This window comes from Scyliorhinus canicula, chromosome 15, assembly GCF_902713615.1.
Source record: "Scyliorhinus canicula chromosome 15, sScyCan1.1, whole genome shotgun sequence".
Taxonomy (NCBI): Eukaryota; Metazoa; Chordata; class Chondrichthyes; order Carcharhiniformes; family Scyliorhinidae; genus Scyliorhinus; species Scyliorhinus canicula.
In genome coordinates, this window is record NC_052160.1 from 91,155,254 (window position 1) to 91,179,742 (window position 24,489).

Genomic DNA, 24,489 nt, shown 5'->3' on the forward strand with positions numbered 1-24,489 from the left:
GAGGAAGATCATCTGGGGGTATGTTGAGATTAATGACATGGGGGAGGTTTTGGCAGGTACGGTTTAGGAGGCACTGAAAGCAGTGGTCAGGGGGAGAGTTTATTTTGATTCGGGCACACGGTGAATGCGGAGCAGGTGGAGATAGAAAGATTGGTGGAAGAAATCCTGCCGGTCGATAGGAGATATGCAGAGGCCCCGGAGGAAGGGTTGTTAAACGAACACCAGAGACTGCAAATGGAACTCGGGTTGCTATCCATGGGTAAGGCATTGGGGAAGTTGAGAAGGGTGAGAGGGGTGGTATATGAGTAAGGGGCGAAAGCGAGCAGGATGTTAGCGCACCAATTGAGGAAGCAGGAGGCGGCGAGAGAGATTGGGAAAGTGAAGGACACAGGTGGGAATACGGTCTTGGACCCGGCGGGGGTGAATGGCGTGTTTAGGGAGTTTTACAGCAAATTGTCAAACAAGTCGGAACCCCCCAGCCGGGGAAGACGGGATGAGGTGGTTTCTGGGAGGGTTGCAGTTCCCAAAGGTTGATGAGTACTGGTGGAGTGCTGGGGGCCCCAATTGGGCTTGTAGAAGTAGTAGAGGGGTTGGAGGCGATGAAATCAGGTAAGGCCCCGGGACCGGATGGGTACCCGGTGGAATTTTATGACGTTCTCGGGGGTGTTGGGACCACAGTTGGCAAGGGCCTTCAATGAAGCAAAGGAGTTAGGAGTGCTCCCACCAACGTCGTCAGAGACGTCGATCTCCCTCATTTTAAAGCAGGATAAGGACCCGGAAAACTGTGGGTCGGACAGGCCAATCTCCCTGCTAAATGTGGATGCCACACTATTGGCGAAGACCCTGGCCACAAGGATCGAAGACTGCATCCCAGGGTAATAGGGGAGGGCCAGATGGGGTTCGATATGGGGCAGCATTTGGCGACCAACATTAGGAAGTTACTTAATGTAATTATGATGCCTCCAGAGGGGTGCGAGGTTGAGGTGGTAGTGGCCATGGACGCAGAGAAGGCCTTTGATTGGGTGGAATGGAAATACTTATGGGAGGTCCTGGGACGGTTTGGGTTTGGGCAGGGATTTCTGGATTGGGTCCGGTTGCTATACCAGGCACTGGTGGCGAGTGTGAGGACGAATCGGGTATGATCAGATTACCTCAGTTTGCACTGGGGCACGAGACAGGGATGTCCACTTTCCCCACTGTTGTTTGCCTTGGCTATAGAGCCGGTGGCATTTAGAGTGTCGAGGGTCTGGCAGGGGATAGCACGGGGAGGGGGTGGAGCACAGGGTCTCGCTCTACGCGGACGATCTACTTTTGTACATATCAGACCCGCTGGGGGGATTGGAGGGATTATGGGGATATTAGAGGAATTTGGATGGTTTTTGGGATACAAATTGAATATGGGTAAGAGTGAGGTCCTTGCGATCCAGCCGAGGGGGCAGGAGAAGAGATTGGGTGAGATGCCGTTCAAGGTGGTGGCAGGGAGCTTTCGATATTTGGGTATCCAGGTGGCGCAGGAATGGGAGTAGCTGCATAAACTGAATTTGGGTCGGTTCGTAGAACAGATGAGGGGGGACTTTCGGAGGTTTGATGCGCTCCCATAGTCGTTGGCAGGGTGGGTACAGACAGTTAAAATGATGGTCCTCCCGAGGTTTTTTTTGTTTCTCGGAGCCTTTCAATTTTTATCCGCAAGGCGTTCATCAAAAAAGTGAATGCAGAGATCTCGGCATTTGTTTGGGCGGGTAAAACCGCGCAGGTGAAAAAGGTGCTGCTGGAGCGAGGATGTGGGTTGGCGGGGGAGGAGGGGCTGTCTCTTCTGAATTTCATTACTTACTACTGGGTGGTGAATATTGCGATGGTCAGAAGGTGGGTAGTGGGGGAGGCGTCAGTATGGGAGCGGGTGGAGGAGGCATCATGTACGGACAAGAATCTGGGGGCATTGTTAACGGCACCTCTGCCGGCTCGGTTCTCCACGAGCCTGATAGTAGTGGCAGCCCTGAGGGTGTGGGGACAGAGGAGGCAGTATGTGGGGTTAGAGGGGGCGTCGGTGTGAGCACCAATATGTGATAACACCGGTTTGTTCAGGGGCGTGCTGAATGGGGGCTTTCGGAGGTGGCAGCGGGCAGGAATCGAGAGATTTGGCATCTCTTTATTGATGAGGGTTTCCCGAGCCTGGAGGAGTTGGAGGAGGAGATTGAGTTGCCAGGTGGGAATGGGGTCTGCAGGTGAGGGATTTTGTGCGGAAGCAGGTTTCGACCTTCCCGCACCTGCCGCCTCAGGGGCTACAGGATAAGGTGGTGTCGAGAACAGGAGTAGGAGAGGGGAAGGTCTTGGAGATCTATAAGGAGCTGATGGAGTGGGAGGGAGCCCCGATAGGGGAGGTGAAGAGAAAATGGGAAGAAGAGCTAGGTGGGGAGTTGGAGGCAGGGTTATGGGAGGAGGTCCTGAGGAGAGTTGATGCATCCTCATCGTGCGCCAGTTCAGCCTGATACAGTTTAAGGTGGTCCACAGGGCACACATGACTGTGGCATGGATAAGCAGGTTCTTTGAGGAGGGGGAGGATAGGTGTGGGCGCTGTGCAGTGGGGCCTTGCGAACCATGTCCATATGTTTTGGGCATGTCCAAGGCCGAGGAGTTTCTGGCAAGGGTTTGCTGACGTCATGTCAGAGGTCTTACAAGTGAGGGTGGTTCCGAGTTCAGAGGTGGTGACCTTCAGTGTGTCGGAAAACCTGGGAGCCCAGGGGGTGGAAGAGACTGACGTCCTGGCCTTTGCCTCCCTGGTGGCCTGGAGATGGATCTTACTAGGGTGGAGGGACTCGAACCCCCCTAAGTCAGGGGTATGGGTTAGTGATACGGCGGGGTAAATTCGCTTTGAGGGGTTCATTGCAGGGGTTTGCTCGGAGGTGGCAGCCGTTCATCGATTTCTTTGAGAAAAATTAAACTGTAAGCGGGAGGAATTGGGGGAGGAGGGAAAGGGGAGGCATGGGAGAGACGAGGTAAGGATAGGAGAACCAACAGAGGGGTGGCTGGGGAAGGTGGCACAGTTTGTGTAAGCCATGTTATTTGGGGTCTGTGCCCGGGGGGGGGGGGGGGGGGGGGGGGGGGGGGGGGGGGGGGGGGGGGGGGGGGTTGTTGGTGATATGGCTGTGTTTCTGTTTTTGTTGACATTTGATGTGGAAAATTACAAATGATGTTGAAAGTTCTAAATGCCTCAATAAAGTATTTTCTAAAAAAAAAAATATATATACACTATATATATTATAATGGATAAGTTGACCTCAGATGGAAATTTCTCGACCCAGGGCCGGCAGGATTGGAAAATCCCGCTCAAGACGTTTCAAAGCATTTTACAGCCATTCAGTACACTAAGTGTAGTCGCTGTAGTGGTGTGGTAAAGGTGGTTACTCAGTGCTACAGTGGGCAGTCTGGTGGCACAGTGGACTGATCGATGGCACAGTGGTTAGCACTGCTGTCTCACAGCGCCAGGGATCCGGGTTTGATTCTGGCCTTGGGTGACTGTCTGTGTGGAGTTTGCTCGTTCTCCCCGTGTCTGCATCCGTTTCCTCCGGGTGTTCAGGTTTCCTCCGGAACTCCAAAGATGTGCAGGTGAGATGGATTTGCCGAACTAAAATTGCCCCTTATGGTGGAGTTACAGCGCGAGGGTTTGGGCCTAGGTAGGGTGATCTTTCGAAGTGTTAGTGCAGACCCGATGGGCCAAATGGCCTCTTTCTGCACTATAGGGATTCTATGATTATATGGTTATAATTTGTACACATCAATAAGATAATGCCCAGATAATCAATTTTTAAAAAAATATTTATTAGTGTGACAAGTAGACTTTCATTAACACTGCAATGAAGTTACTGTGAATATCCCCTAGTGAAGAAACAGAATTTGAGTCTGAAGAACTCAAATGTGGACTCAAACTCTGTTTCTCCCTCCACAAATGATGCCAGACCAGCTCAGCTTTTCCAGAAGTTTCTGTTTTTATCTCTGTTTAACATTTCATTTGAAAGAAGCTCTTTCTTACAATGCAGCATTCCCCTCAGTACTACCCTGCAGAGCCAACTTAGATTTAGTGCTGAAGTATCTGGATTTGAACCCACGAGACCCGTGGAGCCTCAGCTAACACAAGAAGTCTGTGCCCTTAAATAATGAACAAAGTTATTAGAAAGCTTTTTTTCCTGATGTTGTGCTGTGTGGCAGAAAGCTTCAGGGCAGAAAGAGTTAAAGGATGTGACCAGCACAGACTCCTCACTTTACTGATAAAGCACTGTCAGATTGTTTAATGGGTTAAAGCCATTTATTTTCTCTTTAGGCTGCAGCCGGGAGCACTCCCAGTCTGTAATTCCTGCTAATTACTGTTGTGGGCCAACCCACCACTGTCACTGGATTGAGTGCCTGCAACTGGCTTAAAGCCAGCAAACCACCCCTGTCCCAGCCCCAGGCACAACAGTCAAATAGTTCTCTTTTCACTGAATATCAGCTTCTAAACGGACACCTTGCTCCACAGAATAGGGAGAGCTGAGTTGGTGGCATAGGTTCTTAATGACTAAAGGGGGCCTGGTGTCTGCCACAGCTCGTGGCTGTAAACTGGGATTCTGACGGCTGCATCGAGGATTCCTGACAGCAATCAGTGTGGAACAGTCGGAAACACCTGCAGTCACTGGGAGCCCCACACAGAGGCCAGCAAGCTGCCTCAGCCTTCCCTCTCTGTGAACTAGCTGGACTGTGTGATATTGGGAAGAAATCTCTTTTGGGACCAACCGTCGCACTGGTAAGTACAGAATGCAAATATGCATGAAGTCTGCTCTCAGTAAACAGCACCACAAGAAGAGATATACTGGAGTGCAGACTGAACAAGATTTCACATTTCATATTTCTACTCGGACTAACGTCAATATATCAGTGACTTCAGAATGCCTAATTTTCTAATGAAGTGCTTAGCAAGGTTGAGAAGGCACAGTTAGAATGGCCATACGACACTGGTCACTCGTATAAACATGCACTGCAGCACAGTATGCTGCAACCACATTCTGTGTTATTGGAAAATGGTATAACAGTCTAAGTTCTGTGTTCATTCATTGGGAAAGCAGTGGGGCACTGTCTGAGTTCCACGTTATGGCTTCGGGAAGCGACGGTTCGTGGAGGTCAGTGACAGACCCAAGGGGAGGGGACTGGATTGGCACCACGTTATGCGGGTAGCGGAGCCATTTAGGTGGCAGTTAGTAATCAGGTGATTGGCGTCGATGGGAGGGAGAGCTAGTTGGGCCTTATTTTTGTGAAATCGGAGAAGCAGTTGGGCGCTTCATCGATCATGGGTGTAGATATGGAGGTCCTCCTGTGCTGCCTGCTTTGGAAGTGAGCAATCCTACTTACTTTGATCTGGCAGTCGTGGGAATCTGTTTCCTTGAGGGTCTTACAAGCAGTCATCAAATTGACTGGGTCTGCTGTTTCTGGGTTGCGAAACACGCTGAATCGATTTTACCGTGTCATTATCTTCGGGTGAAATTTACTGCATCCCCCAGTGGATTTGAAGGCGGTGGGGTGGGGTCTTTCTGCCACCTACCCACCCACCACAACCTATCTCCAATTTTATTGCACTAGCTGTTGGGCACATTGGGCCTAATTGACTCATCCCGCACCCCTTCCCCCTTCACTACTTTACCTGTCCAGTCAGAGCCCCAAACCAAGTAAGTAGCCCAACAGCTTTTACTGGGTGGGCTGATGTCAGACAACGATTTGATTTTTTTGATTTGATTTATTATTGTCAGATGTATTAGTATACAGTGAAAAGTATTTTTCTTGCATGCTGTACAAACAATGCATACCGTACATAGGGAAAGAAGGAGAGACTGTAGAATATAAAAGTGTTAGAATGAAGTTTTAGAAGCATAGAACGAGAGTAAAAGATAGAATTAGAGGGTATGCTGGGCATAGCTTGCAAAAAGTCACCTCACCCCGGCGCCATCTTCGATCTGAAGCAATGGGTGCATTACTTTATTTGGGGGCCCCCTGTGCCCATCGGAAGGACTGTCTCCTTCCCCCCACCCTCATCCCCGCTTTCTCCTGTTGTCCTTCCAAATATTGCAATGGGATCTTACCCAAGAGGGCAGACAGAGCCTTAATTTAAGGTCTAATCCTAAAATGAGCAATGCAGCACTCCCTCAGTATTGCATTGTAAATTTAAGCCTGGAACATAGGAGCAGGATTAGGTCAGTGGGTCCCTTGAGCCTCGTCTGCCATTCATAGAACATAGAACAGTACAGCACAGAACAGGCCCTTCGGCCCTCAATGTTGTGCCGAGCCATGATCACCCTACTCAAACCCACGTATCCACCCTATACCTGTAACCCAACAACCCCCCCTTAACCTTACTTTTATTAGGACACTACGGGCAATTTAGCATGGCCAATCCACCTAACCCGCACATCTTTGGACTGTGGGAGGAAACCGGAGCACCCGGAGGAAACCCACGCACACAGGGGGAGGACGTGCAGACTCCACACAGACAGTGACCCAGCCGGGAATCGAACCTGGGACCCTGGAGCTGTGAAGCATTTATGCTAACCACCATGCTACCCTGCTGATCCGTTCACTTTAATGTCATTTTCTTGCGCTATCCCATAACCCTTGATACCTTTACTATCTTGAAGATGCTGAATGACTGAGCTTCCTCTAGGTAAAGAATTCCAAAGCTTCATCACCCCTCGGACTTAAGAAATCCGTCCTCATCTCAGTCCTAAATGGCCAACCTCTTGTTGTGGGACTGTGGCTATTACAGTGAATGACAGACCCTCTATAATATTAGGTGGTGAATAACAGGGCCTGTGTGTATTACAGTGAATGATAGACTCTGTTTATATTCTAGTAAAGAATAGAACCTGTGTACGGTGGCTCAGTGGTTAGCACTGCTGCCTCACAGCGCCAGGGACCCGGGTTCAAATCTGACCTTGGGTGACTGTGTGGAGTTTGCACATTCTCCCCGCGTCTGCGTGGGTTTCCTCCAGATGCTTCGATTTCCTCCCACATTCCAAAGTTTTTTTTAAAATAAATTTAGATTACCCAATTATTTTTTTCCAATTAAGGGGCAATTTAGTGTGGCCAAACCACCTACTCTACACATTTTTTTGGGTTGTGGGGGCGAAACCCACGCAGACACGGGGAGAATGTGCAAACTCCACACGGACAGTGACCCAGAGCCGGGATCGAACCCGGGACCTCGGCGCCATGAGGCAGCTGTGCTAACCACTAGGCCACCGTGCTGCCCACATTCCAAAGTTGTGCAGGTTAGGTGGATTGGCCACGCTAAATTTCCCCTTAATGGGGGGGGGGGGGGTAGAAGCGGCTCTGGATAGGCTGTTCTTTCAGACTTTGCAGACTTGATGGGATGAATGGCCTCCTGCTCTGTATTCTATGATTACAGTGAATGACAGCCTCTGTATATATTCCAGTGAACAACAGAATCTGTGTATATTACAGTGAATGACAAGCCCTGCAGATATTATAGTGAATGACAAACTCTCCATACATCACAGTGAATAACAGTTTATATATCTATTATGGCTAGTGCATTTTTTGGTGAATCTAGACCCTAGAGATATCAAAGGGAATAAACTGCCCTGTGTATGTTGTAGTGAATGACAGGTTTATATGCTAGGCCCTGTATATATTATTGTGATTAAATACTGTATGCTTAACAGTGAATAACAGGTATTTTGTTATATATTTTAACAAATATACACCCATTGCTTTCAATTAAATTATCTACAATGATCTGTCCTGAAGTGAAATCTCCTTGATGTTAGTTATCAGACTCTGCAGTCCAGTGAGTCTGGTGTGTTATCCACATTCCTGCAGACTGTTAGAAAGTATCAGCGGTTGCTAACCTGACAGACGGCTGCACAGCATCAATTTTCCCCTCGTACGTCTCGTGAGCTAATGGGAGCCTGGTAAATGCCCAGGTTTGATTCCTGGTCAGTGCTGAACTTGGAGCTAGTTTCAAAGAGATTTTACAATCCGCTTCCGTACCCTTGGATTATGATTGTTAAAGGAGATTAGGGATCTAACAGAATAACTGGCCACATTAGCGTTTGGATTGAACTGTAATTAGGGCAGCACGGTGGTGCAGTTCTGTCTCGCAGTGCCGAGGTGAATTGGGCACTCTATTTTAAATTTTTTATTTTTAAAATAAATTTAGAGTACCCAATTCACTTTTTCCAATTAGGGGGCAATTTAGGATGGCCAATCCACCTACCCTGCACATCTTTGGGTTGTGGGGGCGAAACCCACGCAAACACGGGGAGAATGTGCAAACTCCACACAGACAGTGACCCAGAGCCGGGACCCAACCTGGCACCTCGGCGCCGTGAGTCAGCAATGCTAACCACTGGGACTGCGGTGCTGAGGACCCGGGTTCGAATCCCGGCCCTGGGTCACTGTCCGTGTGGAGTTTGCACATTCTCCCCATGTCTGCGTGGGTTTCACCCCCACAACCCAAAGATGTGCAGGTTAGGTGGATTGGCCACGCTAAATTGCCATTTAATTGGAAAAAAATAATTGGCTACTCTAAATTTATAAAAAAAAAAAAAAAAGCAATGCTAACCACTGTGCCACCGTGCTGCCTGTTCACCACTTTCCAGGCGAGGAGCAGGGTTGAGAAACTGGGGCCTTCATGGATAATCTCAGTTTGTACGGGAATTGAACACATGCTATTGGCATCTCTGTGCATCACAAACCAGCCGTCCAGCCAACTGAGCTAACCAAACCCTATAATAGGTATTAATTCTCTCATGGGTTTTGTTTTAGCAGACATCACAGACCAGTTGCTTCTGGTCATCGGTGCTATCCAACTTGTTGGTTTTGTTTTAGAATACCCAATTACTTTTTCCAATTAAGGAGCAATTTAGCGTGGACAATCCATCTACCCTGCACATCTTTTGGGTTGCGGGGGCAAAACCCACACAAACACGGGGTGAATGCGCAAACTCCACACGGACAGTGACCCAGAGCTGGGATCGAACCTGGGACCTCGGCGCCGTGAGGCCGCAGTACGAACCACTGCGCCACTGTGCTGCCCTCTTGTTTGCTTTGTTAATGAACCCGTTTTGGATAACTTGCACTGTTTTTTAGAACTGGTTCCTGAGCAGTTCACTAGCCCTGGTCCTCACTGACACAACATGGAAAGGAAAAGGGAAAAGCAGCAGGGGTGGGTGGTCCCCAGTCTTGGCGGACAAGTGTTAACTTGGTGAATTATATGAAAATGGATCATTCATTGTACTTAAGGACTTTAACATGAGATTAGGAACAGACACAGTCAAACTATTAAATGTTAATGTTAGCAGTCATGTCAGAAACTGTCCCTTAGTGTCAGATCTTCAATCTGAGACTGATCAATGCATGGAGACACTAAGGCTTGGAATCATTTAAAAGACAATTAGTTTCATTAATGGGAGGGCATTTGGGTCATTCTGAATGGTTCAATTAAGATGTGTTGAATGACCTTGCTCATCTTTCAGTATCTTGTGATCTGCATTGTGAATTTTACATTGCAACAGCCATTTCAAAAGTACTTCATTGGCTCTGACATGCTTTGAGGGCATTCTGAGTTCACAAAAGGACCTGTATTAATGGAAATTATTCCATTTTTTTCCTGGTGATTGTAAGACCCATGAGAAGATGGCATTGTGTTAACGATGGTCAGTTCCTTTATGTTGATGTCACCCGCCGCAGGTTCATGCATGTCTGCAGACAACACCAGCTGCACCTGGAAGTTGCAGGCTCTTTTCCACAGCATCTTTAAAACAGGTCTGTCACTTTGATGGCCCAGTTACATTATGGAACACTCCTGCTCAACCTGTGTTGCATCACTGCTCAGAATCCATCCAATAGTTTAAATGGGGAGAATTCAGGAGATCTGCATCAAATGGGCAGCACAGGGCGGCACAACGACACAGTGGTTAGCACACGTGCACACAGTGCCAGGGACCCGAGAGCAATTCGAGCCTCGGGCGGCTGTCTGCATTGAGTTTACACTTTCTCCCCATGTCTGCGTGGGTTTCTTCTTGGTGCTCCGGTTTCCTCCCACAGTCAAAAGATGTGCAAGTTAGGTGGTGAATGGGCCATGGTAAACTGTCCTTTAGTGTCCAGGGATGCGCTTGGCCGGCAACATGTTTTCCGGAGTGATCGGTGGGCATGCGCAGCTGCAACTTGTCAGTCCTGTGCATGCACGGCCTGGGACCCGCCGATTCTCCGCGCAATCCACAGGTGTTCCACACGGCGCCGGTACCGGTGAGGGATTTGCACCGATTTTCCCATTGTGGGGTACGGGGATAGGGCAGCGGAGTGGACCAAGGTAGAGTGGTCTTTCAGAGGATTGGTGCAGGCTCAATGGGCCAAATGACCTCCTTCTGCACTGTAGGGATTATATGGTTCTATGGACCCAGTGCACACAGTGTGGCTTAAAGGTAGGGTTCCCAACTGTGTTTAAATGTATTCCTGGAGGTTTTATCACAACATATGCCCCCGTGTGTTATATTACGTGATTGTAATACATCGTTACTCTTTTGCTTACCTCCAGAATGGTCTGATGGTTGTAGTTCAATAAAAGTATCAGTCTTCAATTTAAGCAAATAACATTTAATGAGTAACAAATATAAATACTAACGAGTTTGTTCACTCTTCACAACTATGACTGATGATAAAGTAAATCAGAAGTATTAATAACGTTTAACTACACATGCCAACTAAGCTATATCTCGCTAACTCTCTGCTACCTAGTCACACCTGGTTCAAAGAGGGGGGGGGAGATCTTCTGAGTTCAGTTTATATACACGGGTTTGGTGCTGCCATCTAGTGGTTGTCTAACACTATGGTACAGTTGTTAACCCTTTACATACCAGCAGATACACAGATCACTACACCGTACTCTGGTGACCCCATGCCTTCCTGCAGCGATTAGAAAGTGAAAAGACTGGACAGCAAGTGGTTAGCACGGTTACCTCACGGCGCTGAGGTCCCAGGTTCGATCCTGGCTCTGGGTCACTGTCCGTGTGGAGTTTGCACATTCTTCCCGTGTTTGCGTGGGTTTCGCCCCGACAACCCAAAAAATGTGCAGGGTAGGTGAATTGGCCACGCTAAATTGCCCCTTAAAAATGAATTGGATACCCTAAATTTATTTTTAAAAAGAAAAAAAAAAGAAAGTAAAAAGACTCATGACCCAATTGGATGATGCTTGACTGTCAGCCAAACAAACATTCCCTCCATTTTTAATATTTAATATCTGGTAAAGTGAAATCATAGAATTCCAACAGTGCAGAAGGAGGCTATTCGGCCCATTGAGTCTGCACTGACCCTCTGAAACGTACACTCCTCTACCATATCCCATAACCTATCCAGGGAGAGTGCAGACGATCAAGATGAACGTACTGCCAAGGTTCCTCTTCCTGTTTAGATCCATACTGGTCTTCATCCCCAAGGCCTTTTCCCAAAATTTAGATGGTCCAATCATGGCGTTTGTGTGGGGGGGGTTTAAGAACCCGAGAATTCCCAAATCGACACTGCAAAGAAGGAATATCAAAGTGGCTTGGCTTTACCTATCCTACAATACTACCATTGGGCAGCAACTACAGAAAGAGTGAGGGAATGGGTACACAAACCTGACTCAGATTGGGTTCAGATGGAGGAGGCCTCCTGTAAAGGAACGATCCTCCAGGCCCTGGCTACGGCAGCACTCCCATCCCCCTGAACAAGACACACAACGAGCCTAGTGGCAGAGACCACGCTGAGAACGTGGGTCGAAATGAGACAGCACTTTGGGATAACCAAGATATCCCCCATGGCCCCCAGCTGCAGCAATCACAAATTCCCCCCAGCCATGCTAGACACCACCTTCAAAAGGTGGAGACGTGAGGAGGCACACTGACGGTCAGGGACTTTTGCGTAGGGCACAGACTAGCGACGGACCAACTGACGAAGAAGTGGAAACTACTGAAAGGACAATTTAGCGTGGCCAATCCACCTACCCTGCACATCTATGGGTTGTGGGGGTGAAACCCACGCAGACACGGGGAGAATGTCCGTGGCCTCACCCCTCCCTTTCTCTGTAATCTTCTCTCGCCCTGCAGCTAAGCCCTGAACTCTGCAATTCCCTCTAAACCTTTCTGCCTCTCCATCTTGTCCCTTCTTTAAGATGCACCTGAAAACCTCTTTAAAAAAAATTTCCAATTAGGGCAGAATGTGGCGCAGTGGTTAGCACTGGGACTGCGGCGCTGAGGATCCGGTTTCGAATCCCAGCCCTGGGTCACTGTCCATGTGGAGTTTGCACATTCTCCCCATGTCTGTGTCGATTTCACCCCTACAACCCAAAGATGTGCAGGTTAGGTGAATTGGCCTAGCGAAATTGCCCCTTAATTGGAAAAGAAAATAATTGGCTACTCTAAATTCCAATTAAGGGGCAATGTAGCATGACCAATTCACCTACCCTGCACATCTAATAATCTATTCTTGTTATTGTCACAGGTAGGCTTACATTAACACTGCAATGAAGTTACTGTGAAAATCCTCTCGTCGCCACGCTCTGGCGCCTGTTCGGGTACACTGAGGGAGAATTCAGAATGTCCAATTCACCTAACAAGCACGTCTTTCGGGACTTCTGGGAGGAAACGGGAGCACCCGGAGGAAACGCACACAGTCACGGGGAGAGCGTGTAGACTCCACAGAGACAGTGGCCTAAGCGGGAATGGAACCTGGAACCCTGGCGCTGTGAAGCAATAGTGCTAACCACTGTGCTAACGTGCTGCCCTAATTTTTGGGTTGTGGGGGTGAGACCCACGCAGACATGAGAAGAATGTGAAAACTCCTCACGGACAGTAACCCGGGGCCGGGATGAACCGGGGTCCATGGCGCCGTGAGGCAGCAGTGCTAACCGCTGCGCCACCGTGGCGACCAAAAACCCAGGGCAGGATTCTCCGTAACCCGATGCCAAAATCGGGATTGGAAATTGGGCGGAGAATGAGGTCCGACGGCGGAATGGGGGCAGGCTCCCATTGGCAATGCTCAGCTCCTTCCAAATCGGCGTCATCGGGACACGTGCCACGCGCAGTCGCAACACCGTTGCCGAATCATCAGCTGGCCCACCCGCAATGCTCTACCCCCGATGGGCTGAGTTCTTGACAGTGCGCGCCATGTGTTGTCTCAGTGGTCAGGAACCTAGCATTGTCGGCTGCAGACAGTGTCCAGTGCCGCCACATTCAGCCGGGATCCTGGCTGCTGGCCGGGGGGGGGGGGCGGGCTTCTGCGAGTGGTGGGGGATGGCCAGGGTATGGGCTGTGGGGACGGGGTGGGTGGGTATGCAGTCAAGCATGACCGGCACCATGTTTTCCGGGGCGACCGGTGGGGACGTAGGCGTTCGCAGCTGCAACCTGTCAGTCCTGTGCATGCGCGGCCCGGGACTCGCCGATTCTCCGCGCAATCCACAGGTGTTCCACGTGGCACCGGTACCGACGAGGGATTTGCACCGATTTTCCCATTGTGGAGCACCACAAATTCTCCATTGGTGCCGCAGAAATGGAGAATCCAGCCCTCTCTCTTTAACCATCCTTTTGGCCACCTGTGCTAAGATCTCCTTACGTGGCTCATAACAAATTATTTCTTTAAGAATGCTTCTGTGAAGCACTTAGGGACATTGTATGTCAAAGGCCCTATATAATTGCAAGCTTCTGTCTGCCTGCAGGCTCCTGCCTAAACCTTTAGGCTTCTTTTGTCCGTCGATATTTAGTCAATTTTCTCCTCAGACTTGACAAATGCTCTTAAACAGTTACATTCTGGCCATTTCCAAAGGCTTTCAAAATTTTTGTTCACCTATTCTGGCACTCCCCTTTAATTAACCTCTTCCCTTTAATTTCCGCTTGAACACAATAATCCTCAAAACTGCCCTCGTGGCCCCTAAAGCTGTGCAGATGTGTTAGCCACAAATTCTAGGCTGTCCAAAAATTAACAGCAATTCTTTGTATGAAAATGACAATGACAGCAAGAAATGTCAGGTAATAATATTAAAATGAATTTGGCAGTTAAAATGGCCAGGGGATTGGTACCATTTCGAAAGGGGCCACCACCAGGTTTCCAAAATGTTGCTTGTTTCAGACAATAGGCCCAATGGGATGTAGAAACTGGGGTCCCATGATCTGAAGAGGACCTCAACTGCTATTTTAAATCAGAACTAGTCAAGCATGATCTATCTGGTTCCATGAGTAGACCCCTATAACAATAACAAAAACAGCAATTGATAGAATCCATTTAATGAAATTCAATGTCAGGTGCTTCAAGAAATGTTATGAAAGAAACAGTGGCCGGGATTCTCTGAAAATGCTGCTAAGTGTTGACGCCGGCGTAAACACCGGAGTGTTTCATGCGGGCGTCGACGGGCTTCTTGGCCCAGCAATTCTGTTGCCCACAGGGGGCCAGCTCCAGCTGACGTACGCGGCCCTGCACTGCTCGCCGCGAGTCCGCGCATGCATGCGGTGGTCGGCCGCGGGTCCGCACATGCACACGGCGGCCACTTGTGCGCCAGCGCCGCACAACATGGCAGAGCCACACAGCGGGCTGGCACGGAAGAAGGTAGGCCCCCCCTGGATCGCGGGCACCCACCGATCGGTGACCCCCAATCGCAGGCCTGGCCGTCGTGAATGCCCCCCCCCCTGAGTCTGATCCCCCCACCCCCCCACCAGGACTGCCACCGCGGTCGCAAGTCCGAGCTCCTGCTGGGTGGAACCATACGGGAACCACACCAGCGGAACTCAGCCAGAACTCGGCCAGTCGACCGCAGAGAATCGCCTCTTTCAACGGCCCCCAAGTGGCACGCGAGAATCATGTCCCAGCGTCAGACTGGTGTGACAGGCCGTCTCGGCGTCAACACTGATTTACTGAGCAGGCGCGGGCTCAGAGAATCCCATCCAGTGACATTGAGCTATATTTTTCTTTTATTCATCCATGGGATGCGGGCGTCGCTGGCTGCATCATAGATTAAAATCATAGAATCCCTACATTTAACCCATTGAGTCTGCACTGACCCTCTGAAAGAGACCTCCACCCAAGTCCACTCCCTCCCACTATCCCAATAGCCCCTTAATCTATCCCACATATCTTTAGACACTAAAGGGCAATTTTAGCATCGCCAATACACCTAACCTGCACATCTTTGGACTGTGGGAGGAAACTGGAGTACCTGGAGGAAACCCACGCAGATACAGGGAGAACATGCAAACTCTTCACAGTCACCCAAGGCTAGAATTGAACCCAGGATTCTTGCGCTGTGAGGCAGTAGTGCTAACCACTGTGCCACCATGCCGCCTACGGGGGCCAGTATTTATTGCCCATCCCTAACCACCCTTGAGGTGGTGGTGAGCTGCCTTCTTGAACCACTGCAGTCCATGTGGTGTAGGTACCCCCACAGTCCTGTTAGGGTAGGTGTTCCAGAATCTTGACCCAACGACAGTGAAGGAACGCGATATATTTCCAAGTCAGGATGTTGAGTGGCTTAGAATTGGTTGAGTCTTCTTCGCTTGTTTTCTAGATGGTAACCGTTGTGGGTTTGGAAGGTGCTGTCTGAGGAGCCTTGGTGAATTCCTGCAGTGCATTTTGTGGATCGTACACACAGTTGCTACTGTGCGTCAGTAGTGGAGGGAGTGAATGTATCTTGATGGGATACCAATCAAGTGGGCAGCTTTGTGGCGGAATGCGGCGCAGGGGTTAGCACTGAGACTGCAGCACTGAGGACCTGGGTTCGATTCCTGGCCCTGGGTCACTGTCTGTGTAGAGTTTGCACATTCTCCCCGTGCTTGCGTGGGTTCCACCTCCACAACCCAAAGATGTGCAGGTTAGGTGGATTGGCCACGCTAAATTGCCCCTTAAATGAAAAAAAATAATTGGCTACTCTAAATTTATTTTAAAAAGTGGTCTTCTATGGTGTCCAGCATCTTGGAGCTGTGCTCATCCAGACAAATGGAGACTATTCCGTCACACTCCTTTTTAAAAAATAAATTTAAAATATCCAATTATTGCCCACTTAATGGGCAATTTAGCATGGCCAATCCATCTACCCACACATCTTTAGATTGTGGGGGTGAGACCCACACAGACATGGGGAGAATGTGCAAACTCCACACGGACAGTGACCCGGAGCCAGTATTGAACCCACGTCCTCAGTGCCGTGAGGCAGTGTTAACCACTGCATCACCATGTTGCTCTATTCCATCACACTCCTGACTTGGGGCTTATAGATTGTGGATACGCTTGAGGATGGGGGGCAGGGGGATCAGGAGGTGAGTTACTCGGCGCAGGATTCCTAGCCTCTGCCCTGCTCTTGTAGTCACAGTGTTTATATGGCTAGTCCAGTTCAGTTTCTAGTTAATGGTGGCCCTCAGGGTACTGATTTTTTTTTATTCTTTTTTTTTCTAAATTTACAGTACCCAATTCATTTTTATCAATTAAGGGGCAATTTAGCATGGCCAATCCCCTAGCTTGCACATCTTTTGGGTTGTGGGGGCAAAACCCACGCAAACATGGGGAGAATGTGCAAACTTCACACGGATAGTGACCCAGAGCCGGGATCGAACCTGGGACCTCGGCGCCATGAGGCCGTAGTGCTAACTCATTGCGCCACCGTGCTGCCTTGCCCTCAGGGTATTGATAGTGTGGGATTCATTGATGGTAATTGAATGTCAAGGGGCACTGGTTTGATTCTCTCGTCATAGAGATGGTCATTGCCAGTGTAGAGCGAAACGCCATCAGGAGATAATAAGTCAAATGACCAAAAGCTTGGTCAAAGCAGTGCCTTAAAGAGGAAACCATGATGTGGAGATGCCGGCGTTGGACTGGGGTGAGCACAGTAAGAAGTCTTACAACACCAGGTTAAAGTCCAACAGGTTTGTTTCAAACACGAGCTTTCGGAGCACGGCTCCTTCTTCAGGTGAAGAAGGAGCCGTGCTCCGAAAGCTCGTGTTTGAAACAAACCTGTTGGACTTTAACCTGGTGTTGTAAGACTTGTTAAAGAGGAAAGCAATGGGTGACATGTGGTGCAGTGGTTAGCACTGGGATTGCGGCGCTGAGGACCCGGGTTCGAATCCTGGCCCTGGCTCACTGGCCGTGTGGAGTTTTTGCGTTCTGCGTGTGTTTCACCCCCACAATCCAAGGATGTGCAGGGTAGGTGGATTGGCCACGCTAAATTGCCCCTTAACTGGAAAATTGGGGACTCTAAATTTAAAAAGGTAAAAAAAAAAGAGGAAAGCAAAGTAGGAAGGCCGAAGATGGAGCGATGTAGAGAAGGAATTCCAGAATTTGGGACCTAATTAATTGAAACAGAGCAGGAATGAAAATTCCCCCACCCCACACCTCTCAACAAAAGATGATTTTGAGAAGAAGCAGGGTTCTTGGACCACTGAGGAAGCTCAGATACAGGATTCCAGCAACAATACAATTAGCGTTAAACATTTTAATAAATTAATAGAATCGGGCTGCAGTAAAATACCACCCACACTCTCTCGCTCTCTCTCATTTTCAATGTGCTCCTTAGACAGATTCTAGGGGTCTAAAGTTCACATCATTGCAACCATTGTTTTGGTTCTAAAATAGTAATGGTAGTAAAAGAACTAGGGAGGGTCCTATGGAGTTAAAACTACTGTTAAATGGGTTGTTAAGGGGCAGCACGGTGGCACAGTGGTTAGCACTGCTGCCTCACGGCGCCGGGGTCCCAGGTTCGATTCTGGCTCTGGGTCACTGTCCGTGTGGAGTTTGCACATTCTCCCCGTGTCTGGGTGGGTTTTGCCCCCACAATCCAAAAATGTGCAGGCTAGGTGGATTGGCCACGCTAAATTGCCCCTTAATTGGAAAAAATTAATTGGATACTCTAAAAAAAAATTTTTTTTTTTTAATTGGTTGTTAAGCTCCGATATAACACTATAATAAGAACTAGGAAACAGGTCTTGACTTCTTTGACTCCAAATTTACTGTGTTCAGTTCTCTTCTCCAACAAAATCACAGTGCTACCTGCATCCCCTTTATATTTGGTGCAGTCCATTAAACAAGAAGTTTGATATATTAAATAATTAAAACCCCAATTCCAACTTGAGTGCTAGAGAACAATAGCTCTTTCCTAATAGACCCTGCCTTTAGGTAACTCTGGTGGTTGCATGAAGAGGACGCAGGTCTCATTTCAATATGAAATGAGATTTGTCGGCTTATTACTGAGGCAATATGGGTGGAGCTAAGAAATAGGAAGGGTGCAGTAACATTGTTGGGATTTTACTGCAGGCCTCCCAAAAGCGAGCATGAAGTAGAGGTACAAATATGTAGACAGATTATAGAAAAATGTCAGAGCAATAGGGTGGTTGTGATGGGAGATTTTAACTTCCCCAACATTGAATGGGATTCGTGTAGTGTTGGAGGTGTAGATGGAGCAGAGTTTGTAAGGAGCATCCAGGAGAGTTTTTTAGAGCAGTATGTAAATAGTCCAACTCGGGAAGGGGCCATACTGGACCTGGTATTGGGGAATGAGCCCAGCCAGGTGGTTGATGTTTCAGTCGGTGATTACTTTGGGAATAGCGATCACAATTCCGTAAGTTTTAGAATACTCATGGACAAGGACAAGAGTGGTCCGAAAGGAAGAGTACTAAATTGGGGAAAGGCAGAGTATAACAAAATTCGGCAGGAGCTAGGGAATGTGGATTGGGAGCAGCTGTTTAAGGGTAAATCCACATTTGAAATGTGGGAGTCTTTTAAGGAAAGGTTGATTAGAGTGCAGGACAGACATGTTCCTGTGAAAATGAGAGACAGAAATGGCAAGATTAGGGAACCATGGATGACGGGTGAAATTGTGAGACTAGCTAAGATGAAAAAGGAAGCATTCATAAGATCGAGGCAACTCAAAACTGATGAAGCTTTGGAGGAATATCGGGAAAGTAGGACGAATCTCAAACGCGCAATAAAGAGGGCTAAAAGGGGTCATGAAATATCTTTGGCTAACAGGGTTAAGGAAAATCCCAAAGCCTTTTATTCGTATGTAAGGAGCAAGAGGGTAACTAGAGAAAGGATTGGCCCACTCAAAGACAAAAGAGGGAATTTATGCGTGGACTCAGAGGAAATGGGTGAGATTCTTAATGAGTACTTTGCATCGGTATTCACAAAGGAGAGGGACAAGACGGATGTTGAGGCTAGGGATGGATGTTTAAATACTCTAGGTCAAGTTGTCATACGGAAGGGGGACATTTTGGGTATTCTAAAAGACATTAAGGTGGACAAGTCCCCAGGACCGGTTGGGACCTATCCCAGGTTACTGAGGGAAGCGAGGGTCGAAATAGCTGGGGCCTTAACAGATATCTTTGCAGCATCCTTGAGCACGGGTGAGGTCCCGGAGGACTGGAGAATTGCTAATGATGTCCCTTTGTTTAAGAAGGGTAGCTGGGAAAATCCAGGGAATTATAGACCTGTGAGCTTAACGTCAGTGGTAGGCAAACTGTTGGAGAAGATACTGAGGGATAGGATCTATTCACCTTTGGAAGAAAATAGACTTATCGGTGATAGACAGCATGGTTTTGTGCAGGGAAGGTCATGTCTTACAAACCTAATAGAATTCTTTGAGGAAGTGACAAAGTTAATTGATGAGGGAAGGGCTGTAGATGTCATCTCCATGGACTTTAGCAAGGCGTTTGATAAGGTTTCCCATGGCAGATTCATGGAAAAAGTGAAGTTGTATGGGGTTCAGGGTGTACTAGCTAGATGGATAAAGAACTGGCTGGGTAACAGGAGACAGAGAGTAGTGGTGGAAGGGAGTGTCTCAAAATGGAGAAGGGTGACTAGTGGTGTTCCACAGGGATCCGTGCTCGGACCACTGCTGTTTGTGATCTACATAAATGACCTGGAGGAAGGTATAGGTGGTCTGATTAGCAAGTTTGCAGATGATACTAAGATTGGTGGAGTTGCAGATAGCGAGGAGGACTGTCAGAGAATACATCAAAATATAGATAGATTGGAGAGTTGGGCAGAGAAATGGCAGATGGAGTTCAATCCAGGCAAATGCGAGGTGAATCATTTTGGAAGATCAAATTCAAGAGCGGACTATATGGTCAATGGAAGGGTCCTGGGGAAAATTGATGTACAGAGAGATCTGGGAGTTCAGGTCCATTGTACCCTGAAGGTGGCAACGCAGGTTGATAGAGTGGTCAAGAAGGCATACAGCATATTTGCCTTCATCGGACGGGGTATTGAGTACAAGAGTCGGCAGGTCATGTTACAGTTGTATAGGACTTTGGTTAGGCCACAATTGGAATACTGCGTGCAGTTCTGGTCGCCACATTACCAGAAGGATGTGGATGCTTTGGAGAGGGTGCAGAGGAGGTTCACCAGGATGTTGCCTGGTATGGAGGGTGCTAGCTATGAAGAAAGGTTGAGTAGATTAGGATTGTTTTCATTGGAAAGACGGAGGTTGAGGGGGGACCTGATTGAGGTCTACAAAATTATGAGAGGTATGGACAGGGTGGATAGCAACAAGCTTTTTCCAAGAGTGGGGGTGTCAGTTACAAGGGGTCACGATTTCAAGGTGAGAGGGGGAAAGTTTAAGGGAGATGTGCGTGGAAAGTTTTTTACGCAGAGGGTGGTGGGTGCCTGGAATGCTTTACCAGCGGAGGTGGTACAGGCGGGCACGATAGCATCATTTAAGAGGCATCTAGACAGGTATATGAACGGGCGGGAACAGAGGGAAGTAGATCCTTGGAAAATAAGAGACAGGTTTAGATAAAGGATCTGGGTCGGCGCAGGCTGGGAGGGCTGAAGGGCCTGGTCCTGTGCTGTAATTTTCTTTGTTCTTTGTTCTATTTCAGTTCTAGAATCACTACTCCATCAGTTTCAGACCGATAGATGCTCTCTGCAGGCTGTCTTTTGTCAGTCAGGTTGATGCAGTTGCTGCCCCTACAATTCTTGTGTCTCCTACACTCAGCATATTTACAGGCCTTCTGATGTGACCATCAGGCTTTTACCAGAGATCTGTCAAAATGATCAGGCCGATTCGAAAATGCTGAACCAAGACAGAAGGAAAGGACAGCAGCCAGTGTTAAAATAAACAGCCATTAGCTCTGTGGACGGCTCTGTAATCTCTGTCTCAGGCACATCCTCAGAGAGCACAGTAATGGGCCGACTCATGAAGCAGTATCTCTCACAGAGAACCAAAGGGAGTAGAGAAAATAGCATCAGTGCACAAATTAACTTTAATTGATGTGTCCAACAGACAGTTCTCAAGGGGTTTGCACATGTTTTAAGGGGCCTGTGTCGAGAGACTAAAGTGCTGGCTCAGTCAGTTAACTAAATATTGTATCACTTTCCATTGATTTTCCACAGCCTTGTGCGTCATGCTGTAAGAATTGCATTCCGTACGGTGGTGCGATTTGTCAAGTAGCTGTTTGGTTATGCACATCCTCTTGTGCATTGAGCCTGTGCTGCAATTTCAGTGAGTTCCTCTCCTGTAGACACCAATTCAAAATCAGGATGCAGGTTGTCTCTTCGTGCTCTGACTCACACTGGGGTACAACTCCCCTCCTGAAAACACGGCCTCGTGCAGGCCAGATGGGAATGCGAATGCGAGCTGGGCAATTCCGCGGTGGAGCAAAACTTCCCCGGCTCGCGTTCACATTCCCATCTGGCCTGGTTCAGGCTAGTGCTCTTCACCATCCCTGTCCCTGCTCACATTAGGACCCTTTGCCCACCTTGCCCAGGTCATCAACTTGCATTCATAAGGCACCTGCAACGTCGTAAAACACCCCCAGGCACGTCATTGGAGCATTCTAAGGTTGAATTTTACACCAATCCACATGTTAGGACATGTGACGAAAGGTTTGCTTAATGAGATAGATGTTTAAGGAACACCTTAAAGAAGAATATAGGGCTGAATTCTCCGATTCAGAGACTAAGTGCTGACGCCGGCGTGGGAACGATGGCGTTTTACGACTGAAAAAAGGTGAAAAACGGCCACCAATCCTCCGTCTGGCAGGAGGCTAGCAGGCACGCAGCGTAGAGCCCCCGGCCAGAGTGGATGTGGCCAGAGAATTGCCAGCTCCGTGGCTGCGTATGTGCATGGTGGCGGTCTGCAGCGGCCGCGCTGTGCAACACGGCCCCGGCCGCACGTGGACCCGGCCTGTCAAATAGTGACCCCCTTTGGCCAAGGCTGCCACCCCCGTACCACCCCCCACCAGTAGCCCCAGCCCCCGCCAAAGCCTCCCACTGCCCATGGATCATCTCCCCCCCCCCGACTGTGGCAGCGCTGGACTTAGTCCTCAACCACCACGTCGAGTTCCCGAAACAAAATGCCACACGTTGTCATAATATCCACTCATGTATATAATGAGATGCTGACAGGCAGTGATTGACACATAGGATGACCAATGAACACACAACACAGAACAACCAATCACTTGATAAGGCACCACGACTATAAAGCCCACAGGGCATTAAGACTCCCGCTTTGGGCAGCACGGTGGCCTAGTGGTTAGCACAACCGCCTCACGGCGCTGAGGTCCCAGGTTCGATCCCGGCTCTGGGTCACTGTCTGTGTGGAGTTTGCATATTCTCCCCGTGTCTGCGTGGGTTTCGCCCCCACAACCCAAAAATGTGCAGAGTAGGTGGATTGGCTACGCTAAATTGCCCCTTAATTGGAAAAAATAATTGGGTAATCTAAATTTAAAAAAAAAAGACTCCCGCTCTTTTCGGGACCCAGACACTGAGACAGTCAGAGTGCACAAGTCAGTGGACATTACTGCCATGTGGTAGCTAGTAGGTCTGGTCGAGCCAGTAAGGGGTCGTCAGTAGGATTAGTAGAGTGTCAACCCACAGCTGAATATGTACAGTAGTTCATAGTTTAAATCAAACCGTGTTGGATCATCTCCGGTGTTAGACGTTTGTTTCTAGCTTCCCTGCATCCAGTTGCATTGAACGTTGAACCAACCTGTCTAACACATCACACGTGACCGACGTCGTCGGGAACTCGGCCCATCGGGGACGGAGCATCGGAGGGAGGGCCTCAGGTAACGTCCTGAGGCTGTCCTGACAGCGTGCGGCATACACCGTTTTGGAGGGGGCGGAGCATCGCAAAAGCGGCGCTGCCCCCAATTTCGCCTTCAATGTGGATTGTCCGGCTGATTGCCAAACATGATTTTGGCCAGAGAATCCCGCCCAGAGAGTTATAGAGGTGGAAAGGTTTAAGGGGAGAATTCCAATGCTCGGGGCCTTGGATGCTGAAAGTGCAGCTGCCGTAGATGACACGATTAAAATGGCGGATGTACAAGAGGCCAGAATTGGAGGAACACATTGGAAAGGGTTTTGGGGCTGGGAAAGGTTGCAGAGATAAGGAGTGAAATCAAGATGAGAATTTTAAAATTAAGGCAATGCTGAATGGACAAATGTAGGGCAGTAAGCTCAGGGGCAAAGGGTGATGGGACTTTGTGCAAGCTAGAACACAGAGAGCAGCATGAGCTCAGGTTTCTAGAGATGGAAGCTTGGAGGCTGACCAGGGAGCATTGAAATAGTTTTTTTTTTAAAATACTTTTTATTGAAGAAATTTTTCAGAGTACAAACATTTTAACCCCCCCTACATTTGAATTATATCAAAACAAAGTCAAACCCCCCTACTTAACAAGAATCCCCCCCCCCCCCCTACCCGCGCGCCCCCCCCCGCCTCCCCCCCCCCCCCGCCGACGAACCGGCCGCCAGACCATCTTGTCGTTTCTGGCAGTGTCCTCGGGCAGGCCTTGCCCGTGACACCACCGATACCGTGTTTCCTTCGTTGTTATCCCCCCTCCCCTCCCCCCCACCCTCCCCCCCCCTCCCTCCCGCCCTCCCCTCCCCTCCCGGGTTGCTGCTGTCACGACCCCAGTTTCTATCTCTGATCTAAGAGGTCCAGGAAGGGTTGCCATCGCCTGAAAAACCCCTGCACCGACCCTCTCAGGGCGAATTTGATTCTTTCCAATTGGATGAAGTTTGCCATGTCGTTTAACCAGGTGTTGACACTTGGAGGCCTTGCGTCCCTCCACTGAATCAAGATCCTCCTCCGAGCCACCAAGGACGCAAAGGCTAATATTCCAGCCTCCCTCGCCTCCTGTACCCCCGGCTCCACCCCAACCCCGAAGATCGCAAGTCCCCATCCTGGCTTGACCCTGGACCCCACCACTCTCGACACCGTCCCTGCCACCCCCTTCCAGAACTCCTCCAGTGCCGGACATGCCCAAAACATGTGTGCATGATTCGCAGGGCTTCCCGAACATCTGACACACCTGTCTTCACCCCCGAAAAACCGACTCATCCTTGTCCCCGTCATGTGGGCTCTATGCAGTACCTTAAATTGAATAAGACTCAGTCTCGCACATGACGACGACGAGTTGACCCTCTCTAGGGCGTCTGCCCATGTCCCATCCTCTATCTGTTCCCCCAGCTCTACCTCCCACTTGTCTTTCAACT

At 49.0% G+C, this 24,489-nt stretch overlaps 1 protein-coding gene across 3 annotated transcripts in view; it reads left to right on the forward strand.

Annotated features, from left to right (window-relative positions):
* Positions 1-4,286: 4,286 nt before the first annotated feature.
* The window catches only part of LOC119978853 (ras association domain-containing protein 8-like), a 150,866-nt gene continuing 130,663 nt past the window's right edge, over positions 4,287-24,489 (forward strand). For 2 of the 3 annotated variants that reach the window (XM_038820748.1, XM_038820750.1), the window contains exon 1: positions 4,292-4,774. The gene's annotated coding sequence lies outside the window, so the exon portion shown is untranslated. Of the gene's footprint in view, positions 4,775-24,489 lie in introns of all 3 variants that reach the window. The other variant, XM_038820749.1, reaches the window with a different exon arrangement.